Here is a 25750-nt window from a genome sequence, read left to right on the forward strand (position 1 = left end):
GAGAAACTCTCAGCAAATAGAAATTTTAAAAAAATGATTATAGCCATGCAATCTAAGGATTTTTTCTCTTTACTAGATTAACATCTTATCTCCAAACTTCTTAATATTCACATATTTCAAATTTATAAAAAGTAAATTGTATGTGTGGAGGCAAGAGTATTATACATTTGTAGGTAGTGGAAATGACCATGTATTTATATTGAATCCCCCAAAATATTTCACCATCAAAATAGAGGCTTCATGGGATGCCTGGGTGGCTCAATCAGTTAAGCATCTGCCGTCGGCTCAGGTCATGATCCCAGAGTCCTGGGATCTGCTCAGTGGGGAGCCGGCTTCTCCCTCTGCCTGCCACTCCCCCTGCTTGTGCTCTCTCTCTCCCTCTCTGTCAAATAAATAAATAAAATCTTTTTTTAAAAAAATAAAATTTCTAAAAGACTGGATCTTAAATATTTTGACCACAAAAAAGAAATAATAACTATGTGAGGTCATGGAGGTATTAGCTAACACTATGGTGGTAATCATATTGCAATATATAAATGTAGCAAAAAACATGCTGTACACCTTAAACTTACACAATGTTATGTCAATTATATATCCATTTTTTTAAAAAATCTCCAAATCATAAAAAAGATCAGTAAAATTTGGAATTTCTATATGACAAACAATACCATAAACAAAACAGAAAAGCAAGCCATGGGATGCCTGGTTGGCTCAGTTGGTTAAGGGGCCAACTCTTGATTTCGGCTCAGGTCATGATCTCAGGGTTGTGAGATCAAGCCCCATGTCGAGCTCTGTGCTGGGCATGAAGCCTGCTTAAGATTCTCTTTCTGTCTCTCTGACCATCCCCACCCCTCTCTCTGTCTCTCCATTTCTAAAAAAAAAAAAAAAAAGAAGCAAGCCATTGACTAGAATAAGATATTTAAAAATATGTAACTGCCGAAGAATTAGTATTAAAATATATTTTTTAGAAAAAATAATGAAAAGCAAGCAATCTAAAGAAAATGATCAAAATATGTGAAATGTAATTCACAATAAACAAAAGCCAAATGGCCAATGAAGATTTTCAAACACAGTCATAAAAATCACAACCACACTGAAGTTCTTTTCCACATTGATCAGAATTGACAAAAACAAATAAATCTAATAACAAATATCAGTAAGTATGTGAAGAAACAGATTCCCATATCCTGATGACAGAAATGTAAGTTGGCGAGGCACTTGGGTGGCTCAGTCAGTTAAGCGTCTGCCTTTGGCTCAGGTCATGATCCCAGGGTCCTGGGATTGAGTCCCACATCGGGCTCCCTGTTCAGCGGGTAGCCTGCTTCTCCCCCTGCCTCTCCCCCTGCTCGTGCTTTCTCTCTCTCTCTCAAATAAATAAATAAAATCTTTAAAAAAGAGAAAAAAAAGAAATGTAAGTTGGTATAAACCCTTTGGAGAATTATTTGGTTATACTTATTAAAGTTGGTATGTGCATACCCTACGATCTAGCAATTTTGCTACTATGTATCTGAACTTAGAAAATCCTCACAAAGAAAATATTTACTAGGATATTCATAGCAACACTGTTCATAATAGCCAAAAAAATTGATAAATCCTATTTGTCCTTCCATAGGGTACAGAATAAACTTTTTTTTTACAATGGAAAACTATGCAGTAGTTTAAATATATTAAATGATTCTACATGTATCACCATCAGTAGCTCTCTCAAAGTAATTTTGATTTTAAAAGTCAAATTGCTGAAAGAAGCAGTATAATACCATTTTTTAAATTCTTCTTTCAAAAAATAATTTCTTTGCCTTGTTTACAAAGACAAATATTTACAGTTACTGTTCAAAAACATGCAAAGCCATGAACTATGATATCAGGGTGGTAATAAAGTTGTGAGGCACCGCAAAGGAGAACATGTATTGTTACCATTTAATTTATTAAAAGGAAATCTGAGGCAAATATGTCAAAATATTAACAGTTAATTTAAGCATTAGGTTTACATTTGCTAAATATATTAGCTTCTGCATTTATGCACTTTGTCGTATGTTCATAAATTATTTTCAAATAAACATTAGAAAGATTGTGCAACAAAAGAGTCAAATTCTTGACCCAAAAGATCTTTCTGGAATCAAAGAACTTAAAGAAAATGTGTTGTTCTCTTTAATCTATGAAAAGGAGAGATCCGCGGGCTTAGAAAAAAAAAACTGATAGGTAATGGAAGGGGATTAAAAATCCACTGACAGCCTTGCTACTTTGACATTGGTAACTAATGTGCTGAGCTTCCTTGCAACTTGCTCAGGCACTTCACAGTTTACTTGTTCCTTTGGGTATCTTTTCATACTTACGTGCTCTTAAGCATTTCTAAGGCAACATAGAATTCTATTTTAAATTTTTTAATTTGAGTATTGTTGATACACAATGTTACATTAGTTTCAGGTGTACAACATAGTGATTCAACTTCTCTATAAAGTATGCTATGCTCACCACAAGAATGTTTCGAATTAAAAAAAAAAACTAAATGGATGAAAACAATATCTCTGTGGGTAAGCTCTGCAAATCTGAAAGCCACAGTGAAGTAAATTTTTACCTGTTGCCTGTAGGTGAGAGCTGACAGTTTTAGAAAATGTCTGTTTCTAGAGATGTTAGTGCCTTAGACTCCTGTAACCTGTTGGTTGACATAGGCCACCAATATACTTGTGATAATATTTAAACATAAAATAAAAAGTAAAGAAAAAATTTTAAATGACTTCATAGATCTCAAAAATCAAATGCAAGAAGAAATCGAAGAAACGTGAATGTTTTAAATCATGAAAATGTAAAAAGTATATGTAACTGAGAAGTCAGGTAGAGGAGGAGTCTGCTATTACATCTAAAGTAGCAATGCCAACAGAAGTATGTGAGCCACATGTGTAATTTTAAATTTTCTGGTAGCCACATTAAAAAGAAACTGGTGAAATTAATTTTAGTGATATATTTTATTTAGCCCAATTTATCCAAAATATTATCATTTCAGACCATATGATCAATATAAAAACTATGAATGAGTTATTTCACATTTCTTCTGAAAGTCTGAAATCAAATGTGAATTTTGCACTTCGAGCACATCACTAGACACATTTCAAATGCTTACCAGCTACCTGTGGCTAGTGGCTGTTTACTGTATATGTAACTATATAACTGTCTGAAAGATTACCTCAGGAAACCAAGGATTAAACATATTATGACAATTATAAAAATAAACACTAGATGATCTAAAAATGGAAACTGGACATGTAATATTTTTACCTAGTTGTTGAGCTTTTGTATTAAACTGATGTTCTTACTACTTACCGAGTATAATATGTGTATGAGAAACTTTCATTTATTTTGATGATGCTTTTTTTCTGAATAGTTTCTATGGCTATTTTAAGTTAATATCTATATTTGAGGGGCATGTCAAACATTCAAGAACTATGGAGCACATGACATCATAAACTATATTCATTACATTTAAAATGGGTGTATTTCATTACATGTAAATAATATCTTATTTGAAAAAGTGCTTTGTTTAAAATATGAAGAAAATAGAAAAAGAATTGACACCTTTAAAACACTAATACACCTCTTTAAGATCTTTTGCATTTGTTGTTTCTTATGCCTAGAACGTGTTGTTCCCACTTTCTTCTGGTTTTTACTCAAATGTAACCTTTATATAAAGCCTTCTTTGGCTACCTAATCTAAAATGGCCAGTGCTCCTCACAAGCCCTATCCCCTGTGCCTTATTTCTTAATTACCTACTATTTCCATTTAACATACTACATATTGTGTTATTTATCTCAAGTATTGTTTGCTGTCCCTCAAGAACGTAATGTCTATAAGGGCAGGGATTTTATTTTTGGCCAGTTTAGCCTACTCTCGTAGCTCCAGAGTCTAGAATTGTGTCCTGTATCTGATACTGAATATATACATGTTGAATTTGTGAATGAATTCACAGTTTTTCTATGACTCTATTTTAATAATTCATTTATTCATTCAACAAAACTTAATTATGTCCCTTTTAAGCATTGTACTAAACACTGGAAAGTTGGGGCTTGGATGCAAATATAAGAATAACTTATTTTTTATTTATTATTTTTTTTAAATTTTTTAAAGAAAGGCAGACTGCCACATGTGGTGTCTCATTTGGATGTGTCTGGAGTCTTGGAGGCTTGACTATCCTACGTTCTCCTACAAATGGACCTTGAGAGCTTGTTTGGAGGTCCTAGCAGGGGAGCGCAGCTACTCTTATACCCTTGACCGAAGAATGGTCCTCCTCTATCGGGGAAGGTGTCCTCTTCGACCAAGCACGCAGCTTTAGGAGGGATGCACATGGAGCAATGAGGGAGGAAGGGGACACCAGCCTAGCCAGCCAGATCAGCCGAATCAACCTGGCGATCAATGGGGTGACAGATGTCGCAGCCAGATTGCCCTCACATTCAAATATAAGAATAATTTAAACCAGGGGTTGGAAATCTATAGTTCACTGGCTAAATCCAGCCTATAACCTGATTTTGTAAATCAAGTGTTATTGAAACATAGCCACACTCAGTCATTTATGTGTTGTCTATGGCTGCTTTCACACTACAATAGCAGAGTTGAGTAGCTATGACTGAGACCAGACAGTAAGGCCCTCAAAGCTGAAAATATTTGCTAGAAAAAAATATGATGATCAGGACCTGATGACCCCTGATGCAAAGAGGATAATTCACTTCAACTTCTAGTCTTTCTGTTTGCAGATCAAATTTTGAAGGCCCTGATTACTGTGATAGCATTTTTAGCAAATAAATATCTTGGGTTTACTATGAAATGAAGCTTTGAATACATCAAACTAGAAGTCACATACTTTCTTACTGCTATTCTAACTGAATATATAGTCGAACATTTCTTTTGATGTATATTTTTTAAAATTTTTATTATGTACTTTGCATTGAGCACTTCAGAAAAGAAAATTATTACAATGGTTTCAAAATGCAATTTCTGGATTCAATAAATATCCTTTATAACTACAACCAATCAATATCTAGAATTGTATGTAGACCCTATGTCAGCTAACAAGTAAAATAACTATATTAATCTCAGGGATGAGAAACACGCATGATCACTTAAATCACTTTGCCACCGTGTTTTTTTAAAAACATGATTCGCATTTGTTTCAAGTACATATACAACCATTGCAAGAGTTGAATTAGACCACTGAAGTTAACACCTTAAAACTATGTAGGATTATGATCTTTGTTCCCTTAAAAGAAGATTCAATTTAGTGCAAAGAAATTCTAGAAGAAACTTTCAGGACCCTTGATCAGAAGCTTCGGTACTTTGCTGTACTACTCTGGTGTACATGAAAGTTCAAGAAAGGCCAAGAAAGAAGAATGGTTCATCTTCCCATTGAAGACACAATCCAAGGATTATGTGAACTAGCATTCTATAAACTAGCTAGCCATCAAGAGTTACCAATAAAGGACACTTTACGTGTGTGAGTACATTTAAAAGCCTTAGCCAATGTTACAAAAAGAAAACAGAGTATTATTTATGAATATAAGCATAATTGGTGTTTTGTCTTCTATAAATAATCATCTTTCAAATGCTAAAAGTGAGTTCCACCTGTGTCTCTTTCCTGATGTGAGAAGCAATGGGTACACATGGGATGATCTACTGATTTACCTTCTCAAAGTATTCTTTGGCAGCAGTTGGATGTGGCTTGATTATAGGAGAATCTGGGGTCCAGTCTGCTGGGCAGACTTCTCCATGGGTTTCCACAAAGTGGAACACCTTCACCAGGCGGGGGGTCTCTTCCACACTTCGGCCCACGGAGAGATCATTGACACTCAACTGCTTGATGATTCCACTGGGGTCAGTGATGAAGAGACCTCTTAGAGCGATGCCCAGGCCTTCTAACAGCACGCCATAGTTTCAGGAAATCTGTTTAGTCAAATCTGACAAGAGTGCGATGTTCATGTGGCCCAAACCACAATTCTTCCTTACTGTGTTGATCCAGGCAAGACAGATGAAGTGGGAATCCACTGAAACCACAACTTCACAGTTCACATCGTGAAGTTTGTTGGCTTTGTCACTAAAAGCACCAATTTCTGTAGGACACACAAAGGTGCGATCCAAAGCATAGAAGAAAAGCACCAAGTATTTCAGCTTAAAGTCACCAAAGCTTAGGTCTTTGAACTGCCCATTGATAATGGTGGTGACCTTAAAATAGGGCGCATGCTGGGTGACAGCAGGAGCATGTTATGAGGAACTGGTGCTAAAAGTGAATTTTGCTTGACCAGAACCAGACCACAATACATTTGTCAGGCATGTTCTTCAGAAAGCAGCAAGTCTAAGGGCTGCAGAGGCCTTACTTGTAAGGTAAAGAGAAATGCCCTGACTTTCATATTCAAACATGCGAACTGTCTACTGTTGAAAATCTTTCTGGGGCGCCTGGGTGGCTCAGTCATTAAGCGTCTGCCTTCAGCTCGGGTCATGAACCCAGGGTCCTGGGATCGAGCCCCACATCGGGCTCCCTGCTCAGGGGGAAGCCTGCTTCTCCCTCCCCCACTCCCCCTGCTTGTGTTCCCTCTCTCGCTGTGTCTCTCTCTGTCAAATAAATACATAAAATCTTTTAAAAAAAAATCTTTCTGTACAGGAATTTGAGGGGCAAATTGCATTTGCAAGGTAATAAAGAATCTCCCTTTCAAGTGTTTATTTCCATCATGTAACAGCTCCCATTTTACTATTACCCTCCTCCTCTTTGGTGTGTGTATGTGTGTGTGTGTGCGTGTGTGTGTGTGTGTGTGTGTGTGCTTCCTCATGAAAAACTTAAGAATGAATCAGTTGTTAGGTAACACACCTGGATGAATGAACATTGGTTTACGTTCAGCCAGTTATCCCCATCGTTAAGTGAGAAAAATGATCCTGGCATCGGTGGTGGTGGTGAATCAGCCAGTTAACTGGAGCTCTGACTAAACAGTGATCTGAAACTTGCTATGTGCATTTACACAATCTTTTTGCTCAACAAAAAGTTTTGCAAAAGAAACATTTTTTTTTCATTTTCAAAAGAAAGCTACATCTTTTTGAGTAGTAGGAGAAACCCATTTAAATCCACAGATGGTACAAAGTATTCAGACTTTCTTTTTACAAGCTAGTGTAAAGAATGAGTAAAGTCAATTGCCAAAGTTAAAGAAATCTTGGCCTTTTTTCTGGGCATGAGCCACCCTTCTTCTAATCTTTTTAAGGACTCAATTTTTGGAAGGGGTTTCACAGAGAGCTGATTAGAAGGTATAGAAAAGGAGGAATCTGCCAACTGTTTTGAGCCAAAATTATTTAGTCAGGGAGGGGAATTGTTATTTCAGTAAAAATCTGAAATAATATTACTAATAAGACTTTTTTTTTTGTTTAGAGAGAGAGCATGAGCAGGGGAGGGGCAGAGGGAGAGAGAGAATCCTAAGTAGGTTTCACTCCCAGTGCAGAGCCCAATGCCGGGCTCGATCTCACAACCCTGAGATTATGACCTGAACCAATATCAAGTGTTGAATGCTTAACCAACTGAGCCACCCAGGGGCCCCATATTACTAAGAAGAATTTTAATGAAGTACAGTAAAAAGTAGAGTGGGCAAATTAACATACTAATACTCATTTTTTTTATTATGTTCAGTCAGCCACTGTATAGTACATCATTAGTTTTTGATGTAGCGTTCCATGATTCATCAGTTATGTATAACACCCAGTGCTCATCACAGCACGTGCCCTCCTTAATGCCCATCACCCTGTTACCCCCTCCACCCACTTCCCTCCCCTCTGAAACCATCAGTTTGTTTCCCAGTGTCCATAGTCTCCCATAGTTCATCTCCCTCTCTGATTTCTCCCCCTTCAGATTTCCCTCCCTTCCCCTGTGGTCCTCCGTGCTATTCCGTATGTTCCACATATGAGTGAAACCGTATGATAATTGTCTTTCTCTGCTTGACTTACTTCACTTAGCATAATCCCCTCCAGTTCCAACCATGTCGATGCAAATGGTGGGTATTTGTCATTTCTGTTCAGGGATCATTTCTATAGTTTGTTAATACTCATATATCCTTTTGTGTGTGTTCGTGTTTCTTACTAGAAAATATTTCTGCTAAATGCAGTCTAATATCTGTACAATTTAAAATTTTTAATTATTATGTTGTAATTACCAATAAAAAATAATTTGTCAACTCCATGAAAAACTGAACATCTCTAATTTCAAAATTTATCTTCCTCAAAGCAAAAACTGCCTGAAATTTCACCACCAGAAGTTCACTCTTTCCTATCTTATTTATTTTATAAATTTAATTCACAATGTTGTCCCTCAAAGTTCCTCCACCAGAATCACCTATTTCAGCTAATTGAAATCATCTAGGCATCCAAGTTATAAACCTCTGCACTTCTCTTTTTAATCATTTCACCTTTATGATATACTATACTTCCAAACTCCATGAATTAAACTCTCTTCTCCATCATGATTTTCATTACCCAATTCAGTCTCTTTAAAGACGCTCAAATGGATCACTACAATGATCTCATAACTATTCTCATACTTACCAGACAACCCTTATCCAATAACTCATGCTGCTTCCAAACTGCCCATCTACCATGCACTTAATCAGGACATCCTGACATTAAGGATAAAAGAAAATAATAACAACAAAAAAAAAATGTAAAAAGACAGATGGTTCCTGACATTACCTACAGAATAAAAATTTAAAAATCCTCACCAAGTGATTGAAGGTGGTATGGAAAGAACATTGGTTTTATACCACTGTTCTAGTATTTATTTGCTTTTTAACCTTACAGAAATTATTCAAATTCTCAGAGCCTTAATTTCTTTATAAAGGCTAGTAATACCTACCCAAGAAAGTTGCGATCTTAATAAAATAAGGCTATTCACATGAGACTGTTAGCAGAGCAGAAAATCTAGAAATCAGTTTTTCTTCTTTCTTTTATCAGTATATTCCCAAACCGCTTTTTAGATCCCCCTGCCAAGCCCAACCCCTTGCAATCCGAGCTCTAACATTCCAATTTCCCACAAACATATGCACATCTGTATCTCATTTCTTTTGCCTGGAATTCGTCACGTCTTTTAGCCTTCTTCACTCAGCCACCTTCTGCTCATCTTTCAAGACTTACATCGGGTATTACCTCTCCTGGGACAATTTCCCTCAGCCACCTGCACTTCCCAATCAGAAGAGATTTCTGAGCCCTCTAGGCTACCAATACCACATTTCCATGTTCTCACACGCTTTTTGTCAAGAACTGTAAACGATATGAATTTTTATCTACTCTCAAGCTGACAGGTTAGTCTGTCACATTTTCATGCTACCAGAAGACAAGAGAATCCTGTACTAGAGACAACAGACTTTGTGAATCACAGCACAGCAAGCATCATGAGTTGGTTTTCCTTGCTTCCCAAGTCCCATGGTGTGGGGGGAGGGGGCCTGGGTGGATGAAGAGCATGCAGTGGAACTCTGAACTTAGAGAACCTGAATCTGTTAATGAGCTGGGAACAAACCTGCCAATGTTTGCCCCAAAGGGAAACATCTTTATTATACTGGACAGCAAACAGACCTGCACTTGGCTCTGCAAGGAGAGGCTAAAGCTTTTACTCTACAAAAACCTGTATAAAGGTAAACTAGAACGAAAGAGCAATTAGTTATGCTTGCATATTTTGCAGAAACATGAGAGTCTCATGGAGAACTGTATCCCTACACTTTCATGGGAGTTTCCCCTTTGTTTCCAAGTTGGTGGTAGAGAAGGAGGATGCACACTGGACAGTGTCCTATTCCCAGTAGGACCGAAGTGCCCATAAAATGGACATTTGCTCTATGTTTCAGAATAGAAAATCTCCAAACCAAGGTGAAAATCCAAAGTAAGTAAGGTAAGCCCCATTTCTAGGATAGTTCTAAATATACATATTTTTTCTCTTTAACAGAAGTGACTGTAAATTTTTTAACTCTATATTTTTTACTTTTGTAAGGTTTATGATATAAATAAAGTCACAAAACTCAAAAATTTTCTTTGCCTTTGGTTCAAAAAGTACAGGCCTTATAGTTACCAAAAATTCATCTAAAAACTATGAAGAGTAGCTATATCTTTTTTAAAAGATTTTATTTATTTGAGAGAGAGAGAGAGAGCACATGAAAGGGGGAGGGTCAGAGGGAGAAGCAGACTCCCCGCCGAGCAGGGAGCCCAATGTGGGACTCGATCCCGGGACTCCAGGATCATGACCTGAGCTGAAGGCAGTCGCTTAACCAACTGAGCCACCCAGGCGCCCAAGTAGCTATATCTTAATAGGTATCTACTGTGAGCCTCACTCTTTATCGACACAATTAGTCCTGATGCCAACCATATGAGGAAATTTCTATATTCCAAAGTTTTGGACTGATTGGTTAAGTGGCTTACCCAAAGTGACAGAACTAATAAGTGGAGGACATATGTTTTTCTTTTTGAAGCTAGTCTACTTGGTTCCAAATTCTATGAACTAAACTCCCCCATGTGAATTCTCCTCTAAGCTGACTCCTCTTAGTTCCACTAGCAGCTAAGACTGCAGAACTAAGTGAATTGGAGTTAATTCTGGAGGTTTGCCTAGACTCAGGTCCAGGAGTGACTATATCGATAGTGCTAAGCAGGAGCCACCAAGTGCAGAGAAAGAAGAGCACCTAAGCCTCACTTCACCCGCCTTCCAATTTTGGCTGGAGTCTGTCCTAATTGTAGGTATACTGGAACACAGTGGTTCCCTTTTCACTTCATAGGAAGGTTGGAGCAGCCTCTCTTGGATGGAAGAGGTGGGGCCACTTAGAAATGTAGAGCAATTTTATAAAGATTTCTATTAACATTTCTATTTCTCAGATTAGCATTGTTCATAAAGCCTCAGATGGTTTCTTTCAATCATCCATTCATCTCTCCGTTGAGCCAACAAATACTTGTGGCAAGCTAATGAAGTACCAGATAACTCCATAGAACAAAGAGAGGACTCAGTGTAATGGAACGATGTGAACTTTTAAATCAGACAGAGCTTAGTTGGATCCCTGCCTCTACCATTTATAAGTTTTGTAACCACTCTGAGCCTCTGTTTCATTGTATGTAAAGTGAAAATAATAATCCCTATCTCTATGAATGTATAAAAATAAAACCAAAGAACTGTATCAGGGCACCTGGGTGGCTCAGTTGGTTAGGCATCTGTCTTTGGCTCTTGGGGTCCTGAGATCAAGCCCTGCATCAGGCTCCCTGCTCAGTGGGGAGTCTGCTTATCCCTCTCCCTCTGCCCCTGCCCCCACTTGTGGTCTCTCTCTCTCTCTTTAACCCTCTCTCCCTCTCTCTCAAATAAATAAGTAAAATACCTAAAAAAAAAAAAAAGAACAGTATCAGTTGTCTAACAGAGTGCCCAAACAAGAATGGTATCCCCTTCCTTTCTTTTTCAGACACTACAAGGCTATGATGTATTATGTGCTACTCCTGGAAGACTAATGGATAACATAGATAAAGAAAAAATTGGTCTCAGATAATGGAAATATTGAATTTCAGATGAAGCTGTCTGCATGATAGATATGAATTTTGGACCAGAAATGAAGAAGCCAATCTTCTGCCTTGGGATGCCATTAAAGGAACATCAAACCCTTATGCTCAGTGCAATTTTTTCCAGAGGAAATTCGAAGTTTGGCTGGGGAGTTTTGAAAGTTGAATTATCTGTGGCTGTTGGACAAGTTGGGTGGAGCACACAGAGATGATCAGCAGACTATTCTCCAACTTGACTAGTACTCAAAAGGAGGCAAACTTGTAGAAATTCTGTGAAACATAGGTGATGAAAAAACTATAGTCTTTGTTGAAGCTAAGAAAAAAGCAGATTTTATTGCAACTCTTCTTTTTCTAGAAAAAAAAATTGCAACTTCAAGTACTGATGGTGATCTGGAACAGAGAGAGGGAGAGAGAGTGAGAGAGAGAAAGCTCTTGGGGATTTTCACTGGGAAAGTGTCCAGACCTTTTAACTACTTCAGTAACTGCCAGAGAGCTGGATATTGAAAATGTCACTAATGTTATCAGTTTTCATATTCCTTCTACTATTGATGAAAGTGTTCATTGAATTTGGTGTATTGGTCATTGCAGGAACACTGGTAGAGCATTTTCTTTTTTTTGCTCTATCAGATAACCTTTAGCTCAGTCGTTAGTAAGAGTACTATTGGATGCTCAAGCAGAACGCTCCTGCATAGTTGGAAGAAACGCCTTTAGCACATATGTCCTGGCTTCAGTGACAGTATAAGAGGAAACGTGTTTGCATCAGTTAATATTCAAAATAATTATCAAGGCAAAGCACTTTGAACATACAGAATTTTCTTCTTCACAAACTCCCAATCTGGTATGATCATGATAGACGTGGGATTAAAGCTAAAACATTGAAGCTTGTGGTACAGTTTTGCTGCGGAGAGGCAAACAGTTTTGATTTTTGAACTTTTAACACAAATGTGAAACCTAACATTCTTGTGTCTCCAGTCCTTCTATTCTCACTCCTACCTTTTAAGAAATAAATTCTTACTGACTAGTTAATGTGAGATGCCAAAAATAACACTGTTTAATTACTGATACAAATGGTGTTAACCAGAAAGATGAAATTCTAAATGTCTTGCAAAAAAAAAAGTCCTTTAAAGAGTTTGTAATTTTCTTGGGGAGAGAATAGAGAAGAACCAGAATGGAAGACAAAATATTCTGCCGGCCATAAAACAGAAAGAAAGTTGGTGCAATGGGAATATAAAAGAAAAGCTACTTCCAGCCTGTGAATCTAAGAATTTCATCAACATGAACTTGCCCTTCCTAAATCAATAGTAATGACCTGTGGAGATGGTTTTCCGTCTAGCTAGTTTAATTGCCCCCTCTTGTCTTCTTCATTGGCTTCAGCATGATTAGAGGAACAGAGAGGAAAACAGTCAGATGGAAACAAGAAAAAGCACAACTCAAGAGAATCAACCTTTTTTGCCCTTTTCAGAGAGAACGGTATTAACATCAGTTACCCTGTGATTTTGCCCAGCCTATCTGTGGCATTTGCCTAGTCTCTCTTAAAGAGTCCGTTTGGTAGTATCCCCCTGAAACCTGTATGTGAGTGAAAGCCACTGGCTTTGGAAACCACAGCTCATCTCTTAGCACCTCTCTCTGGTGCTACCAGTTTACCTTGATGGCAGTGCAAGTCCTTTAAAAATGGAACAGCCAATTACCGCCTTGCCTCTACTTTTACATTACTTACCAATAATCTGTTTCCCAATTCTTGTTCTTTCTGCTCTAGCCTCTTTCCTTTTTGAGGTAACAGAACTTTATTTTACCCTTTTATTTTGAAATAACTATAGATTCACAAGTAGTTGCAATGTAACCTTTACCCAGTTTTCCCACTGTTTCCATCATTCATAATTATAGTATCAAAAGCAGGAATTTGGCATTAACAATGTATGTATACAGAAGTAGCAGATTTTTGCTTTCCTTATTGCTTTTTAAGTGCTTCTTGTGAGACCCACAATTTCTTGCTGTGATTAATCCCCAAGTTGGACGGACAGTGTGCAGAAGTCAAAATGATGCCAGGTGCATTCTGTGTCAATTTTTCTGCGGGCACAAACTTTCCAAGATAAACATGTCTCCAACATCAGGAATCCTTTCTATGTAAAATTTGGCAAGACAGTTAAAACACACACAGTGAATGCAGGAAATGTGGTTTGTTTAGGAAAACCTCAAAATAAGATATTTGGTTAGCTTTTCTGCATTTTAATTGTCATTGTAGCAAATAAGTGTAGATTATAATAAAATTACTTTATTTTACTTTATTGTGGTCACTTTATTTATTTATTTATTTATTTATTTATTTATTTATTTATTTAAGTAGGCTCCATGCTCAGCATGGAGCCCAACATAAGGCTTGAACTCATGACCCAGAGATCAAGATCTGAGCTGAGATCATTGGACACTTAACCGACTGAGCCACTTAGGCACCCCCAAGTATTTTTTTAAAGATCTTATTTATTTATTTGAGAGAGAGACAGAGAGCACATGAGAGAGAGCGAGTGTGAGCTGGGGGGGGTAGTGAGGAGGGGGCCAGGGAATGGCAGAGGGAGAGGGAGAAGAAGGCTCAATCCCAGGACTCCAAGATCACGACCTGAGCCAAAGGCAGACACTCAACCAACTGAGCCACCCGGGCGCCCTTCCAGTGTATTTTTTTTTTAAAGATTTTATGTATTTTTTCAAGTACTCTCTACACCCACAGTGGGGCCCGAACTCACAACCTTGAGATCAAGAGTCACATGTTCTACCGACTGAGCCAGCCAGGGCCCTTATTGTGGTTACTTTAGGTTACTTTACTGTGGAATGCTTTGCAGTTAATAAAACGTTTTTATATCCATTTTCTCATTTTACTTTTCAATTACATTTGTTGAAGAGTATATATTGTTTTTCCTATTTAACAAATATAAAACTGGCTTAGAGACAGTAAAAAAATAAATAGGTAGAATGAGGGAGAAGACATTCAGTGCTATGAGAAAACTGACCTACTCAAGAGCAATTAGCAATTGTATTTTCATCTGAATATAAGCAATCTGCCTAAAAACTGAGGTGGAGTTTAAGTAAACTTTCCCCTACTACTCTTCCTATGCTATAATAGCAGCTTTTGATCTACAAGTAAAATTTCAGAATCTAGCTGAAGACTAAGAAGTAATTAAGAATGACCTCTGTTATGGACTGAATGTTTGTGTGTCCCCAAAATTCATATATTAAGCCCTAGCCCCAAATGTGGTAGTATTTGGAGGTGGGGCCTTTGGGAGGGAATTAAGTAAGGTTAGATGAAGTCATGCTGGTAGGGCCATCATGATGGGATTAGTGCCCTCATAATAAGAGACACTAGAGAGCTCCCTCCATCCACCACCACCAGGTGAAGACAGCAAGAAAGTGGCCATTTACAAACCAAGAAGAGAGCCCTTAGCAAAGAGCTCTTACTACAACCCCCCAATGTTGGCACCCTGATCTCAAACTTCCAGCCTCCAAAACTGTGAGGACAAAAAGTTCTGTTGTTTAAGCCACCCAGTCTATGGTATTTTGTTATGGCAGCCCAACCTGACTAAAACAACCTTAAGCTTTGGAATAGTAGTCTCCAAACTTCTATACTCTAAAACTCGATCAAAAGCTCAGGGACTTACTAAAAATGAATTGAAAAATGACCAGCAAACTTAAAAGTTTGGCTACCTCCTGAGAGAAAAATTAACCATGACAGTACAAATAAATGTAGGCAAATGTTTTCATTTTGTTCAGTATATTTTGTATACTGTTCAAATATTTGCATATTTTATAGTTAGTGTATCTATGTAATTTTAAACCAAGAAATTAGTATTTTCAATGCCTTAGTTTGTGTGTGTGTGATGGTGCATTTTGTTCTTCAAGTTGTGGCAGGGAAAAGTGGTCAAAAAAGTTTGGAAATTCAGGCTATAACTTTCATATGATCTTAAGGTAGCTGCTCAAGCCAAAAATGTTACCTTAACCTTCCTTACCCTCAAGCTATCACCATTAAAAAATCCACCACTCACTGAGCCACCTGCTATTATCTGCACTATGGCTATATTTAGGGCCATCTGTAGAGGATTGCAGGGTCTGGAAAAAGTCATACTCTGTACTCTACTCCAATATTTTTATTGAGAATAAATATTTGTAAATCATTTTCAAGAATCGCATTCAAGGGGAAAACCAAGCTAAATAACACAGTGTAAACAGAGGTTTGTACAGATATGAGTGCTGAGTTGTAAAGCCAAATCTGATCTGAATTGAAATGTCATAGATCATTTTCAGAATCATTGACATCTCATTCCATGGATAGCTGTGAAGTTGCTGCAGCTCATTCTCTATAGCAAAACATGCTAAGAACCCAGTCAGCTTTGACTTTAAAAAATAATTGTTCTTTTTCTAAATCATTTTCATGTATTCAATAATTCAACAAACATATATTGAATTGAATGATGTCCCAGGCACTGGACTAGGCTTGGGTGAAGAACACGGGACAAGGAGTGGAGGGACACAATCTAAGAATTCTCAATATCCATTTCTCCATAGGTCTAAGTCACAATGGGCTGGAAAATTTATTGTCCAATAAGCATCCATGAGCAGGAAAAGAAGTAAGAGTGTAAAAAGAGCAAACACATATCAAGGTTCAGAGGCAGGCTAAGGGTCAAAAGCAAAACTATGAGTCTGAGCCAAAGTAAACCTACAGCGTTCATTCTATCCACCTGTCTATTTCAGTTACCATTAACCAAGTGTCTACTAGGCACAGGCATCTTGCTACCTGCTGTGGGGAATATGCAGATATGAAAACCATAGGTCCTGCCCTCAAGGGGCTTATGGACTAATGAAGAAGTTAGTATAATCAAATAATTCTGACACAGATTAGTATGCATTAAATGTCATAACAGAAGTTGAAGTCAAGTGCCAAGAACCCCATGGGAGTGAGACAGAACTTCTGGCTGGACAAGCTAAGAAGTCATAGTGAAAGAGGTAGTATTTGAATAAAGAGAATGATTTTAACAGGACCAAACTGTAGAAGACCAAACAGAGGAAGGGTATTTGGGACTGTGCCACTGTACATAAAATCAGGCAAGAAGGTGGGGGTGTTCAGTGCCCTAGGACCAGTGAGAGTCCACTGATCCAGAAATGGGGTATTCAGATGACCTACAACAGATCTTGAGGAAGGTGGGCTGTAAAGGTTATCTCTCAACCTAATCCCTCCCATGGTATTATCTTTATCTGATTTGTAACTTGGATTTCTACATTCAATTTTATTTGGGGAAAACAAGGTTTTATTCACTAAAAATATTTTAAAGTCTGAAAAATCACTGAACTAGCACATTGATTGGTTAATGCATGGAATGACAGAAATGTGCTCAGAAGAACTCTCAGGCCAGATCCTGGGAGGCATTAGGTGCCCAGGAGAATGTCATTTATACAGACAGCAATGGTGTAGTCTCTAGGGAAACAAGAAAACTGACTACTCGAGAAAAACTGAATTATGAAATGACTCTTGGGAGAAGAAACTGAAGTAAAGAGTTTAATCGGAAGGGGACGACAGCAGTTCAGGAAAAAAACTCAGGGCCTGCATAAGGGGAAAGAAGGAAAGAAAAAAAAGGAATGCAGTCAAGTGAGAGGGAGGCTAATGATTTGGGTCTCTTTTAATATCTGTTTAATACTTATATTTGCAAGCGGTACAACTACACACATTTTTAATAGACTTTATTTTTTAAAACACTTTTAGATTTATAGAAAAACTTCAAAAATAGTACAGAGAGATTCCATATACCTGCAACCAGTTTCCCCTATTAATATCTAATATCAGTAAGGTACATTTGTTATAACTAATAAACTAATATTGATATATTGTTATTAGCTGAAGTCCATACTGTATTCATATTTCCTTATCTTTACCTAATGTCTTTTTCTGTTCCAGGGTCCAGAATACCAAAATACATTTAGTCATCATGTATCCTTAGGCTGTGACATTTTCTCAGACTAGTTATTTTTAATGACCTTAACAATTTGGCCACGTATTTTGTAGAATATCCCTCACTTGGGGTTTCTCTTATGTTTTTCTCATGATTAGACTGGAGTATGGGTTCTTGGAAGGAAGATCACAGAATGGCACGATGAAATGCCATTCTTATCACATCATACCAAAGATACGCACTGTCGACATGACATCATCAATGATCACCTGGCTGAGATAGTATTTGTCAGCTTTCTTCACTGTAAAATTACTCTTTCTCCCTCTTTTCATATTTTACTCTTTGGAAGGGAGTCACTATGTGAACCTAAACATTTGTTAGAGAAGAAACACTTTCCTCAGTTCAGCTCTGATGCCTATTTGGGTACTTCATTCAGTAATAAAAAAATAACAACAACAACAACAACAAAAAACCCTGCAGTCGGTTAAGCCCGCAAGACTTAGAAGTCACCTTAGCAAACATCTGTTGTGACTTGAGCAGGCCGTTGGGGGTCTCACTCCTAAACGAATTATGAAATATCACTTTACACCATAAGCACTGTTCTCCCTGAGGACTTCAGATAGATCTGTTTTCTCTCCATCCTTTCGCACCTTTCCAGTTATGCTTTGGTTCCAGGGATGGTCAAACACCCTTGTAAACTGACTCCAAGTTCGTTTGGCTGAGGCACCCATATGAATTCTTCCTAGCAGCCTGCCCATCCCTATGCCAACACCCCACCTCCACTCTTCACATCTCACAGAACTGCTGCCTTTCCAGCCTTGATCCACCTCCCACTTCAAGGGAGTGATCAAGCCCCCACTGCCGCCCTGTCCTGTGGACTGTAGGATGTCTCCACCACCCTACTTTCAAGCCATAGGTGACACAGGAGAGGGAGGTTCAAGTTCCTCCCTCCTCCATGTCCTGGGGACCATAGGGCTTCTCTCTTGGCATTCTTGCAGCAACCTGGACCAACATCCCTTTCTGTCTAGGTGACCATCCAAAACAGATACTCTTCTGGTCACCTAACTCCTCTTTGTCTGCTCCTGACTTTTAAATGGTAGGACAGGATGTTAGAATAGAATTCTACCTGCCTGGTTTCAACCAAGGTGCTAACACGTTCTATATCATAATTCAAAGTCAGTATGAGACAGATCTCCACATGCAAACTTTGCAAAGGAAATGTATCAGAATCATTGCACAACTCCTGTAACCCTTGACCAGATCAGATATCAGGAGGCACTAGAATGTGGGGAGAGTAAACTGGTGAGGAGATTTTTTTAGATCCCCAATTCTACCTTAACTTCTGTGATGGGGGCTTCTGTGGGATCATGTAGAGAGTTTTGAAATATATCTTGTGTATCTGGGAGATACAGTATCCAGGTGACTGACTCTTGGAAAAGAAAACTAAAAAGCACTCTGGCAGCAAAACAGAACTAGTAGCCTGAAGTTTGGCCTGTACTCACAGAATTTCTCAGGGGCTATAGTGGCCAAAGTTGATCATAATTTTTTTAACAGACCTTTCATAGAGAAGTAGGAGCTATATTCCTACCCCTTGAATTTTGATAAGCTCTGAGACTGCTTTGACAATAAAATACAGTGGAAATGACTCTCAATGCCAATTTCCGGTCCACTTTCTCTCTTTTAGAAAATTCTTTCTGGGAACCTTGAAGTACCATGTAATAAGTTCAACTACCTGGAGACCACCATGCTAGAGAAGCCACAGGTATCCCTTCTGGACAACCACTAACTTCCCAACCGATCCCAACCAAAGTACCAAACATTGAGGTCTTGGACATTCCACACCAGTCCATCCTCTAGCTAAATATCACTGACTGACTTCCACCAATACCACATGAAGCAGAAGAAATGCCCAGTTGAGCCCTTCCCAAATTCCTGGTATAAAAAAATTATGAGATCTAATAAAATAGTTGTTGTTTTAAGCCACTAAATTTTGGCATAATTTGTTATACAGCAGTAGATAACTGTAACAGCAGCAAAGGAATGTTTCCCATGGTATTATGAGTAGATAACTATAACAGCAGCAAAGGAATGTTTCCCATGGTATTATGAGTAGATAACTATAACAGCAGCAAAGGAATGTTTCCCATGGTATTATGAGTAGATAACTGTAACAGCAGCAAAGGAATGTTTCCCATGGTTTTATATATTCCCTCCCAGAAGACAGCAACAGCACAGTGTTAGCATTTGCATTAGAGTTATGCCTAGAGCTGGGTCTTATTTAAAACGCCTTCCTGTAGATGCTGGTGGACCCAAGCATCAGGAAGCTGGACGTGAACACCAAACTGCTCAGGGCTATGAGAGGAGTTGAAAGCACACCTGTGACTGGAGGCATCTCATGGTCCCATGGGCAGCGGAGAGGCCATTTTCTCTACAACATTCTTACCACCTGTGACAGTGAAGGCTTTGCTTTCTAAGGTTAACTCTAGGTCTTTGCTTTCTTAGGCTAACTTTCTGGATCTTGTGAGGGCTTTATCTTTTGCACCCTCTTTGGAACACTTCTTGCATCCTTGGTTAAGCCATAAAAAAGCTTACTGCTTTGAGTCACTATTGAGATTAGCATAAAATCCTATTCATCAATGACCAGAAGGATCCTTTGAATTGGAAAATCTTCTATACATAGGGAAAAAATTGGAGCTCTCTTCTTAAATAATTAATAATTATCTTATTGCAACCTATGGAAAGACAAAATTAAAAAGTGGATACAAAGGAATATAATGGCTAGCCCTAGGGATTCCCTTCAAAAGATAGAAGGATAGAAAATAGACTTAGAAAAAATAAAGTCCACATTCAACGTAAATCCCCGTCCTTAATATCTGGCCCAACCTCCTCAACAAATTCTTTTAGCTCCAAAAACTCCTCCACCTTCTCCAGAAAATCCCTTAAACACCCAGCTGCCTGCTTTAGCCTCCTTTTCCCTACACAATCTGTAGACAGCACTTCAGCCTATTCCCTAGGCCCAGGGTATACAGGTTACTCATGTAAATGCTGAAAGCCAGAAAGTGAATGTAGCAGAAGCACCCAGCATGGACAGTAAGGCTTACTTTGCTGGGCTCTATAATCAGGTTGTACCAGTGTCAGGCCTTCCAATGCAATATCCTTTGTGGATATGTTCCGCCTTCTCTCCTTGTCTGCCCATGTTGGCAAAGAATTCACATCCCTTGGACAACAACGGATCTTTTGAAGTATGAAGCTCTTTTACCTCCACTTTCAGAAGATACCACCAAACTTAGAAAGGAATTAGAAAGATTAGTGACCATTCACAACTCCACTCACAAGGACATTGATTGGCAGCTGAGGGATGTTCTTCCCACCTATGATTATATTGTAGTTAATAGACAAGCTAGATGACTCCATAGGGAAAACCCCTCTCAGAGATGAAACAGATGACCAGAATTTCTCCCAGGCCCTCCTCCAAATAATCAGGAAATGAATCAACTTGGAGACTGATGTTCAAGAGCTAATAGAAGCAATAGTATATTATAGGCTTCCTGCACTAAGGTGAACTGGTCTAAGGCTGAACTGTACACTTGGACAGGAGAACATCTGAAGGCCTTTGTTGAATGCTTTATAGAGACCTTTCAAAGGCATACTACACTAAACTTTGGAGCTCTACAACATAGAAATCTTTTAATTTCTGCCTTGCTGGGAAAAATTTCTCCTTGATTTAAAAAGGCAAATTCAAAATAGCATGTTTGGATAGTCAAACTCCGAGCATTATAATGGAAGCAGCTACACAATTCTTGGAAGACAGCCTGCAGGAAATCAAGAAAAAGGAATTAAAAATCAACAATTCTAATTTGCAATTTGAATCTTCAGAGAAATAATGCCATGACAATGAAAGCAATTTGAAGTCCACTCAGACCCTTTCTTATTTGCCTTTCAGACATTTGTGATATTATTTTTTTAAAAAAAGCAAAACATTAGAAGTTCAATTGTCCTGCACTTAAGGAAAAGAACAAAAAATTTAAACAATAATTAGCCTAGACTTCTAATAACAGACAAATACATTCCAAAGCTTCTAGGAGAAAACTTACATTCTTTCTCTGTCCCTTGAAGATGCAAATCTCACCATGTCTTTAAAATGTAAACACCCAGGAGATAACAAAACATTGCCCAAAATCACCTGAGACTGAAGAAAACAGAAAGAGAAAAGAAGCTTGTAAAATACCAACATCTATTAAAGTTGTCTTGCCCAAACTCTAGTCTACACCCTCCATAAGATTCCTTGCCAAGGACAAATACAAATCTTAAAAGTCTTCTCCACAAACATTAGTAAAAAGCTTTAGCCATTTGACCAGGTAATCTTTTTTTTTTAATTTTTTTATTGTTATGTTAATCACCATACATTACATCATTAGTTTTTGATGTAGTGTTCCATGAGTCATTGTTTGCATATAACACCCAGTGCTCCATGCAGAACGTGCCCTCTTTAATACCCATCACCAGGCTAACCCATCCCCCCACCCCCTCCCCTCTAGAACCCTCAGTTTGTTTCTCAGAGTCCATAGTGTCTCATGGTTCATCTCCTCCTCCGATTCCCCCCTTCATTCTTCCCTTCCTGCTATCTTCTTTTTTTTTTTAACATATAGTGTATTATTTGTTTCAGAGGTACAGGTCTGTGATTCAACAGTCTCACACAATTCACAGCGCTCACCATAGCACATACCCTCCCCAATGTCATCCCTCCCACCCCCCACCACTCCAGCAACCCTCAGTTTGTTTCCTGAGATTAAGAATTCCTCATATCACTGTGGTCATATGATACATTTAGCCAACATATAATACATCATTAGTTTTTGATGTAGTGTTCAATGATTCATTAATTGTGTATAACACCCAGTGCTCATCACATCATGTGCCCTCCTTACTGCTATTTATAAACTAGTGAGTTTTATATGATTGTACCTGATTCACAGCTAAAATTTTAGAATTTGAGCTATAAGATCTCTGGTTGTGTCTGTCTGTATGTTTGTGTATGTCTATGTATGTACATTACAGATGTGGTATTTTTCTACCTCCAGATGGTATTGGCAAAATTAATTTCAAAAAGAATTCTATATAATTGGCTTAAAAATAAGTGCTTATGAATGAGGTATTCCTAAAACTCAGAAATACAGAAACTAACTCAAATGTTTTCAAGTTCACGTGATCTGGGATAATATGTAGTAAATAAAAGCTGATTTAAGTTTGTTGGTTTAATTAAAATAGGCATGTCTTTAGAGTTATCAGCATTAAATATAATGCAGACATACAATGATTATTCTACCTGGGTTTACTAGTCAAATAAGTTCATGCTATCTCTTTTGTCAGCAACAAAAATAGCTTGGGATGGTGGCTGACTTTCTCCAATGTCTCATGAAGTTTTCATGCATAATCCAAACATTATTTGTTGCAAGCAAATGATTTAGATAGATGTAAGTGGAATAAAAGTTTATAAATAAACTTTTCAGCAATAATTATGTTTCCCAAATATTTTTGGTAACTTGAAGCTTTAGAGTTTAACTAAGTTAAGTTAAATGGTGGATATTTATTAAATATCTAGATCATTTCCTGATAAGATAAAATACTGAAACATTAATAACTGAACATAGGCTTATCTAGTTTGGCCTTCTATTACCAAGAGGCTAAATATATTTGGGTCTGTTGGTAAACATGTCCTGTGCTATACCGAAAGGCTGCACTATGAGGAAGCTTGTATTTCCAGAAATTATGAGCTGTATTCATAAATTTGCCAATCTAATCTGCCAGTTCACAAATGCTTATTTCTTAGTTTTCACTAGAAATTAAGGTTTCCAAAGTTTAAAAATTCTAATTAGTACATGTAATTAAAACTACTAGAAATAAGATGAGAAGCAACTCTGTATGCAAGGAAAGTAGGATGTGTTTTGAGGTTTAAGAAAGAAAGGTATAGAGATGCATTTTTGTTAAGGAAAAGAAAATAAATTTGTCCTAAAGTAAAACTGTTTTTTTCAGAATGGGAAGGAAGAAAATGAAGGACAAACTAAATGTATATAGAAAGTTGAAGACAGAGAAAAAGAGAGAGAGGGGAGAATTTTACCCTGTGTAGTCAAGTTGGCTAAACATTGAATTGCTATAAGCATTTTTTAAAATAAGCTTTAATATTAATAGTTTTCTTATGTAATTTTCTGCTAAGTAATCTGCTAAAAAGAAAAAGTTTTCTTGGACTGTTGGTCTGCTCTTGATAAAATACTATGAAAGGTTTTTCTTCACCTTTTAAGCAATCTGCCTAAAAAGCAAAGATTTTATATTTCACTATAATAATTTCCTGTACTTCATGGTGTCTTTATCGGGTCTTTGATTACTTAACTGTCTTAACAGTATGAACTAAGTTTTGATTAAAATTATGTAATCGTCTGTATTTGTCATTAAATCTTATTTCACTTTAGTTAAATAGATAATTAGGGATTGTTTATAATCATCTGTGATCCTTTTTATTCAAGTGTCCAAACTTTTTAATATTTTTGACAAACTTTCCAAAATCAAATTCTGAATGAAGTTTTTTGACCTGGAAGAAATTTGGGATTTTCCAGACCATCTCTGGAACATCTCAAAAGATCTGTTCTTTCCATATAAAAAGAGATATTAAACTAATTAGGCTTACTTGATATGTTAAATTACAAGGGAAGCATTGTCAAATAAGTGATAATAAGCCTTCTTAGATTATACTTGTGTGGATATATGTTATTAATATGTGTTCTAGTAATTGTATAAAATTCCTAAAATTCTGATACATCCTGGTAAAATGTTATCAGTTGGAATTGTAGTTATTATATTAAAATTTTGTATCATAGAAACAACTAAATTTTTTTGTTAATAATGAACTCTCATCAGATCTTTAACCATGGCCATTTTTAAGTCTTTTTGCAATTTATGCAAGTTATTGTTTTATACTGATGCTTTTGCAAAAGTATTTCATCTTTAGAGAGATTGAAGGAAAGGACTCTTAATAAGCACAGGTTTCTAGTAACTTCCAGATCATACCATTAAACTGGGTAAGAATTATAGTTTCTCTAAAGGAGAAATTGATGGCTTCATAAAACTTCTAACAAAATAAAGATCAACAAAAATTATTTACATGGTACTAAATGAACTGACTAGGATGATAATATTTTTTATGATTTTTTATTTAAAACATTATTGGTTCTTTCATGTTTTGTTTTTCCAGATTCTCTTAACCTGTCAGAAACTTGGCAAAATATACTTTTGTGAACAAAGAAGAAACATTTATCTTTTTGTCCTTGCCTGATCCCCCCAGAATTCAGAAACTCTTAGTGAATATTCTCATCATCATGGCAATACAGTTATTTTCATAAGTTCAATAAGAATCTGTTCTCCTTGTAACAGTACACAATTGAAACATTGGTTATATTATCAAGGCTTTGACTGGAATGTCATATTTGAGAATGACGTGCAAAAATCAGATATAACCAGACAGCTTTAAGGAACCAAGGTTGACTTTATGGAACGAATAAAGCCCCTTTCTTACAGGGTTCCAGACACCTTACCAAGTGAGCAAAGAAGATCATTTCCTGGCAAGCTCAGTAACCCCAAGCTATTTGGGGAATCTCAAGAAGAGAGAAATTTACCCAAATCTATAGGTATTGCAAGCAAAGTCTCATGGTGAGTCCTTGGCTTGGCTTCCTAGCCTCAAGTGTCTTTTAAAAGTTCAGCCTCAGATTCCTTATGAAAAATTCCAGCAAAGTAGATTTAAAAGGGTCTATATCATCAATTGCTATTCTTGCTGTACCTATGTAAATAACGAGGTCAAGTTTAACAAGACTAGAATTTTTGCAAACAAATTAGTCTTACTTTGATTATCTCTGATAGAAATGGAGGTGAATGTAGAGAGAAATTTTATGTTTCAATAGAAAATTATAGTACACCTTTTTTTATTATTATTATGTTATGTTAGTCACCATACAGTACATCATTAGTTTTTGATATAGTGTTCCATGATTTATTGTTTGCATATAACACCCAGTGCTCCATGCAATACATGCCCTCCTTAATACCCATCACCAGGCTAACCGATCTCCCCATCCCTCTCCCCTCTAGAACCCTCAGTTTGTTTCCCGGAGTCCATAGTCTCTCATGGTTCATCTCCCCCTCTGATTCCCCCACTTCATTCCAGATTCTAGTGCTGTTAATTGTCTTTGAGTTTTTATTTCCTACCTGCAAACTAACTGGATCCTGACTTCCTCGAGTTTCCTTCA

At 37.3% G+C, this 25750-nt stretch overlaps 1 pseudogene; it reads right to left on the reverse strand.

Annotated features, from left to right (window-relative positions):
* Window positions 1–5655: 5655 nt before the first annotated feature.
* Window positions 5656–6399, reverse strand: LOC114208604 (thioredoxin-dependent peroxide reductase, mitochondrial pseudogene; annotated as a pseudogene).
* Window positions 6400–25750: the final 19351 nt, after the last annotated feature.

Source organism: Eumetopias jubatus, unplaced genomic scaffold (genome assembly GCF_037043125.1).
Source record: "Eumetopias jubatus isolate StellerSeaLion01/CBP00866 unplaced genomic scaffold, mEumJub1_p1.0 scaffold_5, whole genome shotgun sequence".
NCBI classification, from domain to species: domain Eukaryota; kingdom Metazoa; phylum Chordata; class Mammalia; order Carnivora; family Otariidae; genus Eumetopias; species Eumetopias jubatus.